Source organism: Apodemus sylvaticus, chromosome X (genome assembly GCF_947179515.1).
Source record: "Apodemus sylvaticus chromosome X, mApoSyl1.1, whole genome shotgun sequence".
In the NCBI taxonomy this organism is placed as follows: Eukaryota; Metazoa; Chordata; class Mammalia; order Rodentia; family Muridae; genus Apodemus; species Apodemus sylvaticus.
Genome location: NC_067495.1, coordinates 5,487,363 through 5,501,839, shown reverse-complemented (window position 1 = coordinate 5,501,839; position 14,477 = coordinate 5,487,363). Strand labels below are relative to the sequence as shown.

Here is a 14,477-nt window from a genome sequence, read left to right as displayed (position 1 = left end):
TTTTTGCTATAAATTATACCTAACTTTAATATAATCCTGCATAATGCAGTACACTATGAGATTGTTATCAGTCCATAATAAAGTCAGGAAGCTCACAGATTTGCATCTATTTCATTGTCAAAGGTAATTTCATTTTTATTACTTAATAAATGGAAATTAAGGTCTGTAGCTATACGCCCAGATATGCCTGGGGCAGATGTGACTGAGAAGAAATAGAAAATACTGAAGTCCAAGTAACACTAATATCACTTCATGGAGATAAGAATAAAATTCCAGGAGTGATTAGTTAGTTGTTCTGTGTGTTACTGGAGTAGGTAGGAAAAATTGGCCTTTAAAAGGAAAAATTAGGTGAGCGATTCTGGAAAAAAAAAAACAGGAGTACGGCATGAATATGGGGAATCAAAGGAAACAAGGAAATATGTGACTATGAAGCGAATGCTTAGTCTCAGAGATGAGCAACTTAAAGAAAAGGATAGGTTGAAGCCTAAGAAAAAAGAGAAGAAAGATCTGAGTGCACTTAAGGAAAGAGAAATCCCCCAGCATTCTTCTTGCTTGTTCGTCCAGTATAATACACAGCTGGGTCCACCTTACCACATCCTTGTCAATATCAACTTCATCAATTTTTCCATTAAAGCTAAACTGGACTTTAGTGCAGTCAATGATGGACTGTCAGTATGCCGAGTGTATCCCTTGTATAGCTGATTGTGTAATGGCTGAAATTGAGAAATTAGGATAGAAGTTTCATGTGGTACTAAGAATCATCAAGGATCCACGATTTAACCAATGGCCATGCACACACCAAGGAACCTATACAGATGACTGCTTGGTACAGAGAGTAACTCAGCACAAGTGTTACATTGTGGCCACAGTTGGCCATGACTGCACACGAAGAATCCAGAAGATCCCTGATGTTACTATCATGTACATTTTCTAACCACAGATACGGCATCGAGTGGATGCCAGATGATTAGAGAGCCCCTCACTTCCAAATCTCACTCTGTAAACTCTGCCAGCCATTCTTGGACCAGCTTTCTCTTGTCAGTTAATTAAACACACTTTATGATTTTTGTTAAAAAAAAAATGCAAAATGAAAAACTAAAAAAGCTAGACTTTCTATCCAAGGAAGGTAATATGCCAAGCTTGAGGAACATGCTAATATTGTCATCAATAAATCTATTATATTGATTGCACTACTCCTGCTTGTTCCTCTAGAGTAGGTTCATCAGTAGACATAACTATATTTTTCCATCATTGTGAAGTTCTCACATACTATAAAGCTGTAAATTACTAGTTGGTCTTCTCTGAGACCTTGATCGGAGATGCACTGGACCATGGAGATGACTATCTGAGTTATAGGTAAAGTGACCACATGTCCTGTTTTGTCCTGAAGAGTCACAGTTTACATCCTTTACCCTAGATTAACTATCAGTACTTCCCCTTTCTATCTAATAAGTGTAACTTCAGACAGTAAATCACATAACCACTCTACTTTGGTGTGAACTTTATGGCAACAAATCTGTTTGCACATTCTTTGTGCACAAAATAGACTGACAGATTAATTTTCTAGATGCATGAATTATGAACAGATACCAGCCTAGGAGATCCCACATATATGATACTATCCTGGGATACACCGTTGAATCTCTTCATAATTTTCCAATTGATTTCTTGAGTTTCTGTATATGGAAGAATGGGGAGATGGCGTCTAGATTGTTCAGCTAGGCACTATTAAAGTTTCTATGCAGTTATCTTCTATTAAATTACCACAAGAGATTAGAATTTTAACAGTTTGCAGTCCTAAAACTAATGGCAGCTCTTGAGAAGGACTTCATAATGTATGTGGTTAGTAGGAAGAAGATATACTGAGGCTGGTTCTTGATTCTGAGAAAGGGAAGATTACGAATTTCAAGTCAAAGAACTGGCAGGTAGCTGGTGGCAATCAATGAACCTAGAATATGCAGTTTGGGGGGAAAAGAAAAAAATAATTAACAGCTAAGAAAGATGTTAAAGCTCTAAGAAAAAGTGACCTATCAGTAGCACTTTGTTGGTATAAGGTATAGATTGTTGTTCAGTTCATTCTGAAATGCTTCCTTGCTCAAATTCATAGGGAATCATGTTTGTGGAAAATATTCGATCACAGAGAAAGGAGCTTCAGTTGGGGAAATGCCTCTATGAGATCCAGCTGTGGGGCATTTCCTCAGGTAGTGATCAAATGGGGAGGGCCCCTTGTGGGTGGTGCCATCCCTGGGCTCGTAGTCTAGGGTTCTATAAGAAAGCCAGCTGAGCAAGCCAGGGGAAGCAAGCCAGTAAGTAACATTCCACCATGGCCTCTACATCAGCTCCTGCTTCCTGACCTGCTTAGTTCCAGTCCTGACTTCCTTTGGTGATGAACAGCAGCATGGAAGTGTAAGCTGAATAAACCCTTTCTTCCCCAACTTGCGTTTTGGACATGATGTTTTGTATAGGAATAGAAACCCTGAGTAAGAAACCTACCCTGGGGCATGAAGCCTTCACAGGACCAAGGGCCTCTCCTTCCACTGATGCCTGACAAGGCCATCCTCTGCTACATATGTGGCTGGAGCTATGAGTCCCTCCATATGTATTCTTTGGTTGGTGGTTTATTCCCTTTGAGCTCTGGGGTGGGGGTTGCTTGGTTGATATTGTTGTTCTTCCTATGAGGTTGCAAACCCCTTCAACTGCTTCAGTCCTTTCTCTAACTCCTGCATTGGGGACCCTTTGCTTAGTCCAGTGGTTGTCTGTGACCATGTTTTGAATCACAAACTACTTTTTTTTTTTTTAATTTTGATGAAGTTCAGTTTTTCTGATTCCTTTGATTTCTGTGCTTTTGATGTAATATTTAAAAAAAATCATTGACTAATCCAACTTCAGAAGATTCGCAGTTATTTTATTTCAGTAGCGGTGGAGTTTTTAGGTCTTATGGTTGGACACTTGGTATTTTTGTCATGCATGTTGAGGGAATGGATAATGGGGATTGAATCCAGAACTGAATGACCTATTCAACTTACATGCATTTTGAGAGAACATTTATGTATTATGTGGCATGGGAATCTAAACTCATCTTTGGTATGGGAATATGCAGTTGTCCCAATTTCCTTTGTTGAAATTATTTCCTCAGTTAATAACATTGACACACTGAAAAAATTAATTGTTCAAAATCTCTGTGCTTTTTGCAGATAACTCTGTTCTCAATCTGGTACCATAATCTGTCCTTGTGCCACTTTTCTGTCTTTGTTTCAGTGTTCCACTGTTTTGATTACTGAGCTGTGTAGTAAATTTTAAAATTGGGAAGTGTGGACCTTTTGTGCATATTTTAAATAATTTTTGGCTGGGTGTCTCTCTTACATTTCAATGTAATTAGTAGAATGAATTTGCCTATTTTCTGTACCAGAAAATGCAATTGGAAATTTGAGTGGGATGGTACTGCCATTTTAATAATAATGTGTTTCAGTTCATGACCAACAAGGTGGCTTCTCATCAATTCAGGCTACTTTCAATATCTTTTGACAGTACTTCACAGTTGTCAGCACCCAAGTCTTCCATGTCCTTGATTAAAATGATCCCTTTAAGAAGTTTTACATTGCTGTTATGTGTTTGAGTGTTTCTGTTTGCATCAATGCATGTGGACGATGTACATACCTGGTGCTTGTAGAGGCCAAAAGAAGACATAGGAACCCCTGGAACTGGAGTTTTGAATGATTGTGACCTGTGGTGTTGGTGCTGAAAAGTGAGCCTATCTCCTATGTAAGAACAATTATTCTTAACTACTAAGCCATTTTACCCCAATTTTATTTTTCAATAGCTTATACTTCCTGTTGCTATTAGGAAATGAATTATTGTCTTAATTACATTTTCAGGTTGTTTACTTTTTTTTTGTAGAAATACAACTGGTTCTCATGTATGGATCTTGCATCCTTAAATGCTATTGCATTGTAATGTTCTGCATGTACACCTGCATGCCAGAAAAGAGTATTGGATTCTTTTATGTGTGATCATAAGCCACCATAGAGTTGCTAGGAATTGAACTCACAGCCTCTGGAAGAGTAGCCAGTGTTCTTAACCTCTGAGCCATCTCACCAGCCCTGAAATAAGTATTATATTAATTACCAGTTTTTGCAGATACCATTTACTAATTTTCCACACATCCTTTCTTTGTGAGGTGTCTTTTTAACCATTTGCATATGTTAGATTTTGTCACCTGTTTTTGTTTGTTTTCTTTTGACTTTATCCACTGAGATTGCACATGCATTATTGTAACCTATTTTACACTCCTGGGATAAATTCCACATAAGTATATATAATAATTATGATGTGCTACTATTTCTTTGGGGTCTTTATTGCTCATTCAAATGAGTTTGGTTTGATGTCAGTTTAGTTTTGTTGAGGCAGTCTTGCTATACAGCTAAAACTGGACTCAAACTTTTGTTTCTACCACATTGTAACCTTAACTGCTCAGATTACAGTTTTGTTTCATCATGCCCTATTTGAGAATTTGGTTCTAAAGAACCTATATGACACTCACAATTTATATCAAGTAACATTTCATGCCTTTCTCTTTTTAATCTGTCTTTTGTTACAAAAGTCTCTACTATAAACTTACTGAGAGCAAATCTTTTCTCCTTTAAAATATTCTATGTATTTCTTGATAGCTGTTCATTTCACCCTGTTTATCTGAATGGTTAATGCATGTTAGTCTTTTATAACCCTTCTCATTTCTATAATATCAGTCATAACGTCCCACTAGTAATCTAAATTTTCATGTTATGTCTTTTTTCATAATCAGTCTAAGGATCATTGATTTTTGTCCATCTTTCTGAAGAACTAAATTTTATCAGTCAATTTTCTCTACTGCTTTTCTTTCTCTGTATTTGTTTGTACTTCCTCCTTTCTTGAAGTCACTTATATTTTTTGTTCTTATTTGCATACTTCTTTTTATTGATGAAAAATTACATTATAGGGACTGGAGAAATCACACATCCATTAAGAACATTCATCACTCTTCAGAGGGACCATGTTCAGTTCCTAGCACCCAGATGGTACCTCACTACCATTTGTAACACCATTTCATAGGGATCTGATGGATCTAGGCATAAATGTGGTACACCGTACGCTCATGTAAGCAACATACTCATATACATACAATAAAATAAATAAATCTAAAAAATAAATGTTAATAATTTGGTGAATATAGAATTTGGAAGTATTTTTCTCCCTTTCCATGATTATCCCTGTGGCTGCTTATTTACTGAATTTTTACATGAATTAATTTTGTAAAATCTATATTATTTCATGTGTGAACTTTGAAGTTTTTCACAAGCATAGTAATCAGTTCATTATTGAAGAAATATTTCCCTAATATCTAGAACCAAAAAGAATCCAACCCTTCCCATATAAGTTCTAAGAAGGCCAGGAACAGTCACCTTAACAATTATCTGTGAAACTGAAAACTTAGTATTAACCTTCTTCTCAGATTTGTTCAGTACTTTAGGGCAAACAGATCTTTCTACAGTCTTTTCTGACCATGTTCAGAATCATGTTGCACACACAGGAGTTTCTAAAATGGCAAGAAAACGTTGGAAATTTTTGCAGTTCATATTTTCCAAGATATATCACTCCCCAACCTTTACCACATGGATTTTGCTTTGTTGTTTGGTCCAGGTATTATCCTTTACCAAAGACTGGGGAGGGGTATTTATATATAAATATTTCCCACAAATTCTCTCTGAGTTGCAGTAAGGGGAAAAATAAAACAAAACCTTTTGAGTGGCTCTTCTAATGAAACTTTTGCTGAACTAAAAACAGTTTGCCAATGAAATACATTCTTTTTCTTGCTGACTGATACAATAGACATGGGCTAATAGTTTTAAGGTTAACACTGGTAGAAGGACCAAGGACAGAATCAACGAAACCATAAAGGGCTCGGTGTTTATCAAGTCAGACTTTAAAGACAAATAGTTTCTGAGTTAATTTGAACTTTCTTTAGATCTCCAATATTCTGAAAAAGTTTATTTTGATAGTTTTTGCAAGTTAAAAGATTTTTTCATTGTTCTTTTGAGGGTCAGATTTTTGACTGCCTTACTTCACCACTTTTACTAATATCTATCTTCTGGAGAAAATTTTAATAAATAAAATGGTACACATTTCTGTGGGAATGCAGTTGTAATAGAATGTATACAATTGGAGAGTAAGGAACTTTAATCTTAACCTCTAGATAACTATCCTCAATATCTGGTTTATATATAACACGACATTATATAAATTGTATATTGGAATGTTTTCTGTCTATATATCTTTTTTGTTTCACAGGATTCTGTCGATCTAATATATATAATAATTTTCTTTATCTCTTACTGATCCCCTTCCTACTATGCAAATATTACCTAAACTTCCATATATGTACTACTTTGGGTAAACATGAAGAGTTTTTCAGATTTTTACGATTAAATAATTTAACATGCGCTACCAAAAGCTCTGTGTGAACTGTTCACTTTCCAGAGTGAAAAAATAAGACTTCTCCTCCTCTTCCTCCTCTCCCTCCTCCTCCTCCTTCTCCTCCTCCACCTTCTTCCTCTGCCACCTCTCCCTCATTTGTATCTTTCTTTCAGAAGTCATCCAGAGCTTAGGTATGCATTTTATGTTACCCCTTTTCTTCCTTACTCTTTCTCCAAAGCTTCATTTTCTCCTATGTGTTGCACATTCATGGCAGCATAGTAGAAATGGCATGAAAATATTCTTTCTTTTCTTCACATCCCTCCTCTTGGCAACTGCTGAGATGTAGAGTTTGCTTACTCTGGATTGTTTGGTTTTATTTATTTTTTATTTTAAACTCTAATAAAATTATCAATGAACTTTAAAAAATATAATTTAACATGCATCAGAAATGAATGACCCTGAGATTTAAAAACACTATTATTTTCAATCTAAAATACCTTCATGTCTGGAAGGCTTTTTATTTAATTTAGGGGTTCATTTCATGTTTCTTTATTTCTGTGGTTCATAGTGCAATGCCATACTTTTTCATATGTGCTGTTGGCTACTTTTAAAACTATCTGTTTTCAGTTTTTTTTTAAATTAATCATTTTACTCATTTACATTTCAAATGAAATCTGCCTTTCTGGTTACCTCTCCATGAATCCCCCATCCCATCCCCTTCTTCCTTCTCCTCTTTTCTTCTACAAGAGTGCTCCTCCACCCACTCACCCACTCCTGCTTTACAGCTCTGGCATCCCCCTACACTGGGACATCAAGCTTCCACAGGACCAAGTGCTTCCCTCCCATTGTTGTCAGATAAGGCCATCCTCTGCTACATATGTAGCTGAAGCCAGGGATGCATTCATGTGTACTCTTTGGTTGATGGGTTAGTCTCTGGAAGCTCTGGGCCTTCTGGTTAGTTGATATTGTTCTTCTTATGTGGTTGATATCCTCTTCAGCTCCTTCAGTCCTTTCCATAGCTCTTCCATTGGGGTTCCCAGGCTCAGTGCAATGGTCAGGTATGAGTATGTATTCTCTATTGCTCAGTTGCTGGTAGAATCTCATAGGGAACAGCCATACCTGGCTCCTGTCAGCAAGAGCTTCTTGACATCAGCAGTGGTATCTAGGTTTGGTGTTTGTAGATGGGATGGATCCCTAAGTCAGGCGGTTGCTGGATGGCCTTTCCTTCAGTCTCTGTTCCATTTTTTGTCCATGTCTTTTCTTTGTATAGGAACATTTCTGGGTTAACTATTTTGAGATGTGTGGGTGGGCCCATCCTTCAAATGAGGGCCATGCCTATCCACTGGAGGTGGTCTTTACAGGTTCTTTTTTTTTTTTAACCTACATTCTACCCTCAGGACTTGAGACACTGCTGGAACAGCAGCAGCTGGAGATACCTTGGGTTGTACCTTGCCATCTCAGTTCTTGTATTATACTCTCCCTGAAGCCCTAGCCACCCACACATTTCTTTTTTTTTATTGTTTTTTTTTTAATTTTCTAAATTCTTTGTTTACATTCCAAATGCTTTCCCCTTTCCCAGTTCCCCACTCCCCATATGTCCCATAAGCCTTCTCTACACCCATACTCCAATCACCTCCCTCCTTTTTCTCTGTCCTGTTACTCCCCTACCATGCTGGATCAGGCCTTTCCAGGATCATGGCCCTCTCCTTCTTCATGGGAGTCATTTGATATGCTATTTCTGTCTCGGATATTCAGAGCTTCTGGGCTAGTTAATATCCAATTATCAGTGATTGCATTCCATGTATATTCTTTTGGGATTGGGTTACCTCACGTAGGATGATATTTTCCAATTCCAACAATTTGCCTACAAATTCCATGAATTCATTATTTTTAATTGCTTAGTTGTATTCCATTGTGTAAATATACCACATTTTCTGTATCCATTCCTCCATTGAGGGACATCTGGGTTTTTTCCAGCTTCTGGCTATTATAAATAAGGCTGCTATGAACATAGTGGAACATGTGTCCTTATTACACACCGGGGAATCCTCTGGAGTGGTATATGCCCAGGAGTGGTATAGCAGGGGCCTCCTGTAGTGTCACATTCAGTTATCTGAGGAACTGCCACACTGATTTCTAGAGTGGTTGTGCCATCTTGCAATTCCACTAGCAGTGAAGGAGTGTTCCTCTTTTTCCACATCCTCGCCAACACCTGCTGTCTCCGGAGTTCTTAACCTTAGCCATTCTGACTGGTGTGAGGTGAAATCTCAGGGTTGTTTTGATTTGCATTTCCCTAATGACTAATGATGTTGAGCATTTCTTAAGGTGCTTCTCAGCCATCCGAATTTCTTCAGGTGAAAATTCTTTGTTTAGATCTGCACCCCATTTTTAATAGGGTTATTTGGTTCCCTGGGTTCTAACTTCTTGAGTTCCTTGTATATATTGGATATTAGCCCTCATTCAGATGTAGGGTTGGTGAAGATCTTTTCCAAGTTTGTTGGTTGCCATTTTGTCCTTTTGACAGTGTCCTTTGCCTTACAGAAACTTTGTAATTTTATGAGGTCCCATTTGTCAATTCTTGATCTTAGAGCATAAGCTATTGGTGTTCTGTTCAGGAACTTTTCCCCTGTGCCCATGTCCTCAAGGGTCTTCCCCAGTTTCTTTTCTATTAGTTTCAGCGTGTCTGGTTTTATGTGGAGGTCCTTGATCCACTTGGAGTTGAGCTTAGTACAAGGAAATAAGAATGGATCAATTCACAATCTTCTGCATACTGATCTCCAGTTGAACCAGCACCATTTGTTGAAAAGGCTATCTTTTTTCCACTGGATGTTTTCCACTCTTTTGTCAAAGATCAAGTGACCATAGGTGTGAGGATTCATTTCTGGGTCTTCAATTCTATTCCATTGGTCCACTTGTCTGTTACTGTGCCAATACCATGCAGTTTTTAACACTATTGCTCTGTAGTATTGCTTGAGATCTGGGATATTGATTCCCCCAGAAGCTCTTTTACTGCTGAGAATAGTTTTAGCTATCCTGGGTTTTTTTGTTATTCTAGTTTGTCGGCACCTAACTCAACCAGCGAGGAAAGACAGGACATGACCAGGTTCTTCTCTGCAGCAGTTTATTCAGGACCTTGCTTTTCTTCTCCAACATGGGGCCCCCGAGCCTGTCTTTTGCTGCCTTTATATAACCCAGTAACCCTTGCTTAGGGGGCGTGTCGCATAGTGATAGGAGAACTAAGGTGCACCTCATTAGCATACCAGTACAGAGTCACTGTGTGGTCATACCGCACATGCGCCAGAATTGTTTACCAGGACTAAAATTTTCCTGCCAGCGCCATCTCACAATGGCTCTGGATAAAGTGGCTTCCCACACCAGATGAATTTGAGAATTGCTTTTTCTAACTCTAAGAACTGATTTGGGATTTTGATGGGGATTGCGTTGAATCTGTATATATACCAAATTTTTGGTGGGGGGCCTTTCTATGACCCCTTTTATTTCTTTAGGGGTTATGGGTCTGTTTAGATGATCTATTTGATCCTGATTTAATTTCGGTGTTTGATATATGTCCAGGAAACTATCCATTTCCTCCAGATTCTCAAGTTGTGTTGAGTATAGTCTTTTGTAGTAGGATCTGATAATTTTTTTTTTAAATTTCCTCAGTTTCTGTTGTTATATCTCCCTTTTCATTTCTCAGTTTGTTAATCTATATACTGTCTCTGTGCCCTTTGGTTAGTCTGGCTAAGGGTTTATCTATCTTGTTGATTTTCTCAAAGAACCAGCTCCTGGTTTTGTTGATTCTTTGTATGGTTCTCTTTGTTTCTACTTGATTGATTTCAGCCCTGAGTTTGAGATTTTCTGTCTACTCCTCCTCCTGGGTAAATTAGCTTCTTTTTGTTCCAGGGCTTTCAGGTGTGCCATTAAGCTGCTAGTGTATGCTCTCTCCATTTTCTTTTTGGAGGCACTCAGGGCTATGAGTTTTCCTCTTAGCACTGCTTTCATTGTGTCCCATAGATTTGGGTATATTGTGTCTTCATTTTCATTAAGTTCTAAAAAGTCTTTGATTTCTTTCTGTATTTCTTCCTTGACCAAGGTATCATTGAGTAGCATATTGTTCAGTTTCCATGTGTATGTGGGTTTTCTGTTGATTTTGTTGCTATTGAAGACCACTATAACTCCATAGTGATCTGATAGGAGGCATGGGTTTAATAACTCTATCTTCTTATATTTGGTGAGGTCTGTCTTGAGACCAATCCTATGATCGATTTTAGAGAAGGTCCCATGAGGTGCTGAGAAAAAGGTATATTCTTTTGCTTTAGGATGAAATGTTCTATATATATATACATATATATACATATATATATATATATATATACATACACACACACACACATATATATATATATATATATATATATATATATATATATATATATATATATATATATATATATATATATATAAACTCTAATTGGTCCAAAGCTTCAATTAGTTTCACTGTGTCCCTGTTTAGTTTCTGTTTTCCTGATCGGTCCATTGAGGAGAGTGGAATGTTGAAGTCACCCACAATTATTCTGTTAGGTGCAATGTGTGCTTTGAACTTTAGTAAAGTTTCTTTTATGAATGAGGGTGCTTTTGTTTTTGGAGCACAGATGTTCAGGATTGAGAATTCTTCTTGGTGTATTTTTCCTTTGACCAGCAAGAAGTGTCCCGTAGTGTCTCTTTTGATGACTTTAGTTTGAAAGTCAATTTTATCTGAAATTAGCGTGGCTACTCCGACTTGTTTCCTGAGACCATTTGCTTGTAAAATTGTCTTACAGCCTTTTAATCTAAGGTAGACTAAACAATTATTCTGTTAGGTGCAATGTGTGCTTTGAACTTTAGTAAAGTTTCTTTTATGAATGAGGGTGCTTTTGCTTTTGGAGCATAGATGTTCAGGATTGAGAATTCTTCTTGGTGTATTTTTCCTTTGACCAGCAAGAAGTGTCCTTCAGTGTCTCTTTTGATGACTTTAGTTTGAAAGTCAATTTTATCTGAAATTAGCGTGGCTACTCCGACTTGTTTCCTGAGACCATTTGCTTGTAAAATTGTCTTACAGCCTTTTAATCTAAGGTAGACTAAACAATTATTCTGTTAGGTGCAATGTGTGCTTTGAGCTTTAATAAAGTTTCTTTTACGAAAGAGGGTGCCCTTGCATTTGGAGTATAGATGTTCAGGATTGAGAGTTCTTCTTGTTGTATTTTTCCTTTGACCAGCAAGAAGTGTCCCTCAGAGTCTCTTTTGATGACTTTGGGTTGATAGTCAATTTTATCTGATATTAAAATGGCTACTTCAGCTTGTTTCCTGAGACCATTTGCTTGTAAAATTGTCTTCCAGCCTTTTAGTCTAAGGTAGTGTTTATCTTTGACTCTAAGGTGTGTTTCCTGTATGCAGCAAAATGTAGGGTCATGTTTATGTATCCAGTCTGTTAGTCTACGTTTTTTTTTATTGGGGAATTGGGTCCATTGATGTTAAGTGATATTAAGGAATAGTGATTATTACTTCCTGTCATTTTTGATGTTATTTTTTATCTTTGAATGGTTATCTTCTTTTGGGTTTGAGGAAAGAAGGTTACTATCTTGCTCTTTCCAGGGTGATGTTTCCCTCTTTGTATTGGTGTTTTCCTCCTATTATCCTTTGTAGGGCTGGGTTTGTGGATAGATATTGGGTAAACTTGGTTTTGTCATGGAATATCTTAGTTTCTCCATCTATGGTGATTGAGAGTTTTGCTGGGTATGGTAGTTTTGGCTGGCATTTGTGTTCTCTTAGAGTCTGCATGAGATCTGCCCAGGATCTTCTAGCTTTCATAGTCTCATGTGAGAAGTCTGGTGTGATTCTGATAGATCTTCCTTTATATGTTACTTACCCTTTTTCTCTTACTGCCTTTAATATTCTTTCTTTGTTTAGTATATTTTGGGTATTAGTATATATTGAATATTATGTGACGGGAGGTATTTCTGTTCTGGTCCAGTCTGTTTGGAGTTCTGTAGGCTTCTTGTATATTCATGGGCATCTCTCTTTTTAGGTTAGGGAAGTTTTCTCCCATAATTTTATTGAAGATATTTAAGTTATAAATCTTCACTCTCATCTATGCCTATAATCCTGAGGTTTGGCCTTCTCATTTTGTCCTGGATTTCCTGGATGTTTTGGGTTACAAGCTTTTTGCATTTTGCATTTTCTTTGACTGCTGAGGCCATGGTTTCTATGGTATCTTCGGCATCTGAGATTCTTTCTTCTATCTCTTGTATTCTGTTATTGATATTTGCATCTATGGCTGCCGGTTTCTTCCCAAGGTTTTCTATCTCCAAAGTTGTCTCACTTTGTGATTTCTTAGTTGTTTCTACTTCTGTTTTTAGATCCTGGATGGTTTTGCTCAGTTCCTTCACTTGCTTGTTTGTGTTTTCCTGTAATTCTTTAAGAGATTTTTGTGTTTCCTCTTTCATGATCTCAGCCTGTTGACTGAACTTCTCCTGGATTTCTTTAAATGATTTTTGCATTTCCTCCTTATTGGCTTCTATCTTTTGACTTGTATTCTCCTGGATTTCTTTTAATGATTATTGTGTTTCCCTTGTAAGGGCTTCTTACTTTTGATCCATTTCCTCCTCTTCAGATAGCGAAGATGGCAGTGGGGATCCCGCAGGGCACCGGCCCCACACCTGGCTGGCACATGGACGTACCACTGCTCTCCCAGATCCTGGGCACAGGAGGCAGCCAGCAGCTCAGTTGTCTGCATCCCCAGAGGTCCTAGACTCAGGATAGCTCAGTGCCTGGGGTTGCCTGTCTCATCTGCTTGGGGACAAAGATGGTGACTCTGCCTTCTCCACAGGGCAGAGTGACCACGCCTGGCTGGCCCACGGAGGAAGAACCACTGCTCTCCCAGGACCTAGGTGCAGGCAGCAGCCTGCAGCTTGGTCGTCTGTATCCCCAGAGGTCTTACACTCAGGCTAGTTCAGTACCTGTGGTGGCCTGTCTCGTCTGGCTGAGGACAAAGATGGTGACTCTGCCTTCTCCGCAGGACTGAGTGTCTTTACAGGTTCTATCTCCCTTTTGTTGCATATTTCTGCTAAAGTCATCCCCTTGGGTCCTGGGAGCCTCTCTATTCCCTGGAGTCTAGAACTATCTAGTGCCTACCCCCACTTCCCCATTCCCCACTGCTACATGTTTCTATTCAATTTCTTGATCCTCTGTACTTCTCTCATGTACCTTCTAATACCTGATCCTGTTGCCCCTTTGCTCCTCCCATCCTCTCTCCCTCCAAGGTCCCTCCCTTCCTCTACCTCTTGAGGTTATTTTGTTTCCCCTTCTATGTAGGATTGAAGCATGTACACTTTGGTCTTCCTTCATCCATATGGTTTATGGGTTACATCTTGGGTATTCTGAGCTTTTGGGCTAATATTCATTTATCAATGAGTGCATACCAAGTATCTTCTTTTGGGTCTAGGTTACCTCCCATAGGATGATATTTTCCAATTCCATCCACTTGTCTGAAAATTTCATGAAGTCATTGTTTTTAAATAGCCAAGTAGTATTCCATTGTTCAAAAGATTCTCCAACATGTCATGGACATATGCTCCACTATGTTTATGGCAACATTATTTATAATAGTCAGAAGCTAGAAAGAACTCAGATGTCCCTCAACAGAGGAATGGATACAGAAAATGTGGTACATTTACACAATGGGGTACTACTCAGCTGTTTTCAGTTATTTTCCCTTACCTTTTGTAATTCTACAGCATTTTATTTGGCATGTTCTTGATTTTATCATTGCAATTGATGCTAAGATTCCAATTAACTAAGGTTTCAGGCTTGGAGTTCTAGGGGGGGGCACTAAAGCAGAATATTCATTTTGGTAAGATGTTTATGAGAAGAGTTATTACAACACTTTAGTCAGACACAGAAGCACAACAAGGACACTGAGGAAAAGCTCTGGCCTATGTAGCAAAGTTTGAGTCTCTTCTTATAGGCTTTATAGTAAGGTGGATGTTAAA

General features: G+C 38.1%; 1 pseudogene; it reads left to right on the top strand.

Annotated features, from left to right (window-relative positions):
* The first annotated feature begins 399 nt into the window (after positions 1-399).
* On the top strand, positions 400-971 carry LOC127675820 (rRNA-processing protein FCF1 homolog; annotated as a pseudogene).
* Positions 972-14,477: the final 13,506 nt, after the last annotated feature.